The sequence below is a fragment of the Lepidothrix coronata genome, unplaced genomic scaffold (genome assembly GCF_001604755.1).
Source record: "Lepidothrix coronata isolate B3197 unplaced genomic scaffold, Lepidothrix_coronata-1.0 Scaffold11, whole genome shotgun sequence".
In the NCBI taxonomy this organism is placed as follows: Eukaryota; Metazoa; Chordata; class Aves; order Passeriformes; family Pipridae; genus Lepidothrix; species Lepidothrix coronata.
The window spans coordinates 6,927,885-6,935,431 of NW_016690191.1; the positions used below are offsets into that span (position 1 = coordinate 6,927,885).

Sequence of the window (7,547 nt, forward strand, 5' to 3'; positions counted from 1 at the left end):
CGGAGCGCGGGGGCCGCGGAACCGATCCGGGCTCGCGAGAGGTGGTAGATGGAGAGAGGGTCCCCTTGGTCTCCCTGAGAAACCCGTAAAAATATTATGCATCTCTTTTGCATCAGTATTTAGCTGGGTTAATAAGAACATGAACAGTTAATAAGAACAAGGGCATTAGCGTTTTTAAAATGATGGGGAAAAAATTGCGAACTCACCTTTTCCGTTTTAAATGTCAAAAATAACTAGCAAAAGTTAAGCATATGTCTGACCTTGTCCATCAGCGTTTTTTTTTCCTGGCTTCAAACTTTGTTTATATATGGGTATCAACACTAAAGTGTCAGTGGTGGAATGAGCCTTGTGCACAAGGCAAACAGAAATGAAAACCGCTGTTCCTAGAAGTTACTGAGCATTTAATTCCAGGACACTGGCAAGTGAGATTGATCATCCAGTGTTGCTTGGAGAAAACAGCAAATGCGTTTCTAGCATGCCAGGAAAGCTCTTTCCAGAAGAATTAACGCTGTTGTAAAAGCACCCCTCTGCAATAGTGGGCACAATTCCGATTCCCTCGTGTTGAAATGAGACAATGGAGGACTGCTAAGGTGGCTGAGGAAATAGGGCACCTGCCTGTCAGGAAGAGGCTGAAGAGATTGGGATATAAGTGCTCTCTGTAAATACTTGAGGAGTTAACACCAGTGAGAGGAAAAAACTATTTAATTTGAAGGATGAAGCTGTGAAGAAACTTTGGCTAGTTTTCAGAAACAGCCATGAGTGACAAAAGATCTTCTAAGTGTTTTACCCTAAATTTGGTAAGTTTAAGCAATAGACTAATTGATATAATACCTCCCTCTGAAAGGAACTTGATGACCCAGATTATATCTATGTCCTGTATATTATACAAACAAATTTTTGTTAAGTTTTTCAAGTGAGAGAGGTCTAGAATCTGGCCATGGGTATACAAATGGGTTAAACCATGCCCAATCAAACTATCCAGTAAAAACATGATGCAACTCCCAGAAGTAATTTAGTCCACCCAAGTGTCAGAATTGCCATTGGATGAGTCAGGGCTAAATTTACCACCTCCAAATGCCTACCTTTCAATGCACAGCCGGTTTACTTCTCAAGCTTTCAAATGTATAGGCTGCTTATTTGTATGCAGCTGCCACAGTGCAGTCTCAAGATTCATGTCTCAAGCTTTGCTTCTCAGTTTCTGTGTCTGTAAAGTCAAACACTTTCTTTCTTACCCCTCTGCCAGCATATTCCAGCTCTGATTTGCACCCAGCTTGTTCATCAAGTCCTATTTCAACTTCTGAGTAGAAAATGCCAAGGCACATCCTGTGGTAATCACATAGCAGCTCAACTGTACAGGTGCATTGTTCTAGTCTTTTGTGTTGAAATCTATCAACTTTTGATTAGAAATATAATTATGAGCATCTGGTAGCAGAAAAGACCCATGAAATGTGATGTTTGAAGTGTTTTTTTTCCAAAAGGGCATGTTTTTCCCTTTCATTTTCATCTCTTACTGTGTGAAAGAAGAACTAGTGAGCCTTCCAGCTCCATTATTCCTTCCCACGTCCTGACAGAGGAGGCCCCCAAGTCCACCCATGATAGTGCTGAACATGTAGACTCTGGTATGCCACACTTTCCGTATCAGAAGAATTTTTCTTCTAGTAGCTACAGAGCCTTTTAACTCTGGCCTTTCTTCTCTGTGCCAAAATATCTCGGCTTCTATTTCAGGCTTTAGGAAGAAAATAAAATTCCCCAGAATTCTTGTTATTTTTACAGTTGAAACCAATTCTAGAGAAAAAGGAAAACTTGCTTGGTTGGCACAGTCTGAAATCACTGACCAACTTCCCCAATGGCACATAGTTCAAAACTGGGCTTCAGTCAGAAATTAAATAAAACAGCAAACAATCTTAGTGATCAAACACTTGAAAACCAGGAGTCCTCAAAAACTAACACATGCATTTCTTGACAACTTTAAGTGTTCTTGTGGGGGAAGAAGGGGAAAGAAGAACTTAAACTTCAACTGCTTGTAACACCACCCTCTATTCACAAGTACCAGAACAGTGATACAAAAAGGAGGGTAGGAATAGGGTGTCTCTAACAACATAATTACTAATCCAAGTGTTATATGAAAGCAGTGTTGATAAGCTGCTGTCACCAGAATAAGTGTAACCTCTCAGCTTCCTGTCACATAATTATGTTCATTCCTTGATGTTGTAAAGTCTTTTTTTCTTCCCCCCCCCCCGAATTTTATAAATGGTAACATCATCATGAGACATGTGGATGTCATCACTTGTAGAAAATCAAACACTATTTAACTATTTAGCAATATTAGATGTCAGGATAAGATTGAAAAAAATGTATATCCTACACAAACTGCAATGAAGTTTAGGAGAGCAAAATGGAGTAATGGAAACACGAAAATTAAGAATCCTTCCCATGCAGAAATTGTCAGAGGATCATATTTATTGACATGAGATTCCTAGAGTTCTGATCTTATATTTCACCTGAAAAATAGTCCCTTCAGCAGCACAGTGCCAAAACCAGTGATCCTTTACCTCACTGTAACATTCCTGTGTCAGAAGCTACATCATTTCTGTCTAATTGGTCATTTTAGAATAGGTAACCCAACTCTCTGTCAAATCACAAGTATCAGCCTTGTGCCACATGTCAGATTCCTCACTGGGAATCCTGACCACAGCAACCAGCCAGTTCCACTTGTGTGGCCCCTCAGCTGGCACTGCTCAACTCACAAACAATATGCTAGGGCTGATGTTTGTCAGCTTCTCGATTAGACCATTAATCAGTACTTACATTATGGAAGATGTTTCTCTCCAGTCTCTATACTAAATGGTGGCAGATCAGTTTTGATGTCAGGACTGAGAAGGCATTTGTAAGTGTGCCAGCAAAAGAATATTGTGGAGGATATAAAAATACTTATTTACTAATGGTCAGCTACAAAGTAGGAGACTAACTGGCCATTAGGTCTTTTTGTCTACTTTTAGTCTGGGAAACAGCTCTTATCTTTAATAACTGTCTGTTATATCATGACAAATTGTAAGGTTTAACATTATATCAAGACACACTTGACTTTATTTTAAATAAAAATTACATTAATCTAAACAAATGTAGGGAGCTGAACCTTAAACAAGCACATGAAGATCAATGCAAGGATTAAGAGACACTATTTATATCTCTTGGAAGTACTGCTCATGTGTTCACACAGGGCTCTGCCAAGCAGCAAGCTTTCATTGCTTTATGATGCCAGCTACAAAATACCATCCTGGTACAAAACAACTTGTGTCATTCAATTTTTATGGAACTAAGCTGATACATTCTGCAGAGTGTACTTCCTGTATCTGCAAGTGACTTCTTAAGGCAAGAGGAGTCAGTAAAAGCAATAGATCAGATAAAGATGGATTAAAATGTGAATTAAATAATGAATTAAAAGCTTCATATTTGAGACTTCTGTTAATGTGTTAATTTGCTGAGGGAGCAGCTTAGATCATAGATAACTGCAATGCTCTAACAGCTTTAAAGCCAATCCATTTTATTTCTGAATTTCTTGTTAGTCGAGGATACAAGATGTAATAAATGATGGTGTATTGTAAATCTCAGACTGCCTGGTGCACCAGAGGCAACATAATGGAGCTCATATGGTATGCACTGGGGGTCAGGAGGGCACATACTAATGATCTGCTGCCGATCTGGGGGGATTCGCCAGCAGCAGTCACAGCACCAAAGAAGCATTCAAAGGGGAATTTTAGTGATTAGTGTTCATATCATTTACAAATTGGATATCAGAACTTTAAAAACAGAGCTGACTTTTGTGCTACAGCCTGTATTCACCAACCAATAATCTTAGGAGGAAAAAAGACATGTCAGAGTAAAATTAACAGGCATGATAGTGAAAGAGAGCATGCCAATCGTACTATTTGTCTTAAACTGCAAATGGCAAGTGTGACTTCCCAGTAAGAATCTTGTTAATTGTGTGGAAATTGAACTGTTAACTAGATACCCTAGTAGAAATGTAGGAAATGTGGGCTCTGTCTGGAGCACTTCTGTGCCTCAACACATTCAGCAGGGATTGAAAAATATAGCTTCAGAAAATAGTCACTGGTCAGTCATAAAGACATGTTAGTAATAACTAATAAAATAATTTCCTCTCATTTGCTTCTCCAGCTATGCAGTAGCAGAATATTTTTAATTCTTTAAAAGACATGTCAATGTATAAGATTTTTCATAGACCCAGCCATGTCAGTATTTGAAATTATATGTGAAATAGGTTTGTGGTGAGTAGGATCCTCAACGGCTTAAATAATTGGTTTTATTTTGTAATTACTTTCAGAGAAAAGATGTGACAAATGTTGCTGTTGCCATTTTCTGTATATTTTTGAAATACATAAGTGTGCCAAATGAGAAATGAAAGAGCTACCTCCATAGCTGGAGGCATCAAAAACTTCCATGTCACATTTGGATCAGTTATACATGTCTCTGTCAGGATTCTGAAAATTTTCACAGAAATAATTTGATTAGCAGGAATGTTTATGGCAAAAGAGTACTGTAAGAAATAATTACAATGTATTAAGAGAAATTTAATTTGAAATTACTAGTATTATTGCTAAAAATCAGAAAAGTGTATCAATATAATTAAGGGCACAAGAAACATGACCTTCATACTCCAGGAAAACTAACCAGCACAGCTGAAAATGAGCAATAAAATGCTCAGATACAAGAATTACTTGCAGAAATGATAGGGCAAAGAATTATGAATTAAAAAAATTCGGAGAAAGTTGCATGCTCCTTATAGTCATTTTTAGAATACAAGTGAATTTATAACAGAGAAAAAACAACAATTGCTCTTATTATGGCTTTTTTTTAGAATTATATTATCACTTTACAAGACATAAGACTTAATCCCCGCCCTTAGTGTTCCTCAGATCTAAGACTGTTTTCTGTGTATACATGGATTCAATGCTCCAAAACTGGATCTGTTACCTGCAGACCCCACATCACGACAGTACAGGCAAATTCAAACCAGACAGAAGAAAACAATAATAACCACAAGAAAAATCCCAAAGAAATAACATTGTTATTGTAGTTGTTATTAACCATAGTTATTAAAAATTACACATTTGGGCAACTATAATTCAGTGATGGGAACAGTAATATGCATGTCTGTCATTCACAGCAATGGCATGGATAAGATGCAGGAGATTTTAAGAATCTAATTGAGCATAGAAAGGAAAAGATGTCATCAAATGGCCCCAACCAGGAAGCTTAATCAGAAACAAATCTGTGATTTACTCTGAATTATCCTCTTCCCTCCTGAAGCAGAGAAAGGATGCTAACCACTTACGAGAACAATTGCTAATCACTGTAAAAATATGTGCCAACTCAAACCCTCTGATCATAACAACAAACAGCTCCCTAGAACATACACAAAGCTGAGTTCATGCAGGGAAAAGAAGGAAAGGGAGGAGAATTCAAATCATTTCAGGAACAAATGATTGAAAACAATACCCTTAGTAACCTAAACCCTTCTGATGGCTCTGACAGAACTGGCCCCGTTTCAGGGGCAGGGAAGGCCAGGGCCACTGGGCAGGCACTCCTGTGTCTCTGGGACATCCCTGGCATCATAGGTATCTCAGAAATCCCTGCAGTTTGATTACAGCATTCTCTAGTTCTTCTTCAGTACATGTAAACCCACCCTCTCTCTCCCTGCTGACAGGTAAAGGAACCTCAAAACTTGGAGAGTACTTTCTTCATGGATTTCCACAGAAAAAAAGGCACCAGGTCAGCACGGGCTTGCTCAGGCCATTATGCAGATCCTGAAAATTAGCTGCTCAAAACTGCAGACACACCCTGACCTTCTGTTTTGCTGGCTAGAGATCAGGACAACTTTCACAGCTATATAATATAATACTGTTGAACTTTTGTCTACAGCCCTTTATTTGTAACCATTCTGACACATGAGATAAAAAAAAAAGTTCTTCTTGAACTGCTTATGTTATATAAATATTTTTCTCTCTACTAACTTCTGCTATATTTCCTGGACAAAACCTGAACACACAGGGGATGGCAATTTAGTGACATTCATGTGAAGCCCTTTTGGGAAAAGCATTGTATATTATTTCTGATCTGGACTGGCAAATACAATGACATCACATTTAAAAATGGCTATGAATCCACCCACTGTGAATGCCAAATAAAAGCTGGCTGATTTTTTTTTTTAAAGGAAGCTAGCACAAAGATTACAAGGTGAAACAGATGTCTGAGGGTTGTTGTCTACACACAGAAAAACCCAGTTTCAAAAAGAAATATGTTCAAAAGGAAGTATGTTCTCTTTCAAAAGTGTTTAAATTTGTGCATTTGGCACTTAGCTGAACAGCAGTGATGGGCATCCAGGTCACATTTCTCCTTTGTCTCCTTTCCTTTGTCTCCTTTCCTGTTTTTTTGTTTGTTTGTTTGTTTGTTTTTTGTTTGTTTGTTTTTTGTTTTTGTTTTGGTTTTTTGTTTGTTTTGTTTTTGTTTTTTTAGACTTTTGGTTCCTTTCATTTTATTTCTCCTTCTTTCCCCTCATTTTCTCTCTCAGCTTTCTGCCTCAGCCCATCTCACAGGCCTTTCCATTTTTCCCTATTTTGCATATCTTTGCCTTCTTATGATCCCTTATTAGCGTTACCTTCTTATCATCCCTGAAGCTGTCCTACATACTTTGTCTGCCCCAGGCGTCCTCCTTTTAGTTCTTTGGTGTACATTTCCCTTTTTCCTTAATCCTTTACAATTCTTGTTAACTTTCTCTAGTGTGTTACTGGCAGTGGGTTGACTTTTTGCAAATGGGGTTCAATCTAGGCGGAGCAGTCATGGCTGTTGGCTCTCAGCTGACAGATTAACTTGTGAGCAAGCACAGAAAGGTAAAAGCAAAAAGACAGCAATCACAGAAATGCTCATTATTATCCAGATCACCCCATGACTGCAAAAAACGCCCCCAGAAAATTATCCATTTGTGTCCATGGTGTCACATCACTGTTTCACATCTCTGTCCCTAAGCTATCAAGGGAATGTGGGGCTCTCCTGCTTTCCCTTCTTTGCCCACCTTGGGACAAGAAAAGCGCAAAGATGACACCTTCATTCTTCTCAGTCAGCAGCATGATTTTATTTTTAAATATAGCCTCTGTGCAAAGCTAGTTGCTGCTTTCTGGTTGGTACACTGTATCTACTTGTGCCCTTTCCCACTATAGTTTACCCTGCTGGAATTGCTTCCACCTCGCTTAAGGTTCTCTAAAACTTGTTCTGCGAAACAGACCGCATTTGCTTGGTCTCAGTTTTGTCCTAATTATAAACCTGAATGCAGAGCGGTGACATGTTCTATTCCTCTTTTAGCCACATGCTTCCATAAATGCTGACAACTCAGGAGCTATGACAAACAGCCCTCAGCCCCGCGATGGAAATCGCCGCTGTCCTTACAGCACAGCCCCAGCAGATGGCAAAAGGGTCCGCCTCGGTGCTCGACTGACAGCGGTTTGACAGGACTGGGAAAACTCCAACACTTT

General features: G+C 38.9%; 1 long non-coding RNA gene across 1 annotated transcript; it reads left to right on the plus strand.

The window, feature by feature from the left end:
- The first annotated feature begins 213 nt into the window (after positions 1 to 213).
- Positions 214 to 5,931, plus strand: LOC108492563. Its single transcript, XR_001873148.1, has 2 exons — positions 214 to 797; positions 5,726 to 5,931. It is a non-coding gene; the product is annotated as an uncharacterized LOC108492563 (long non-coding RNA).
- The last annotated feature ends 1,616 nt before the right edge of the window (positions 5,932 to 7,547 follow it).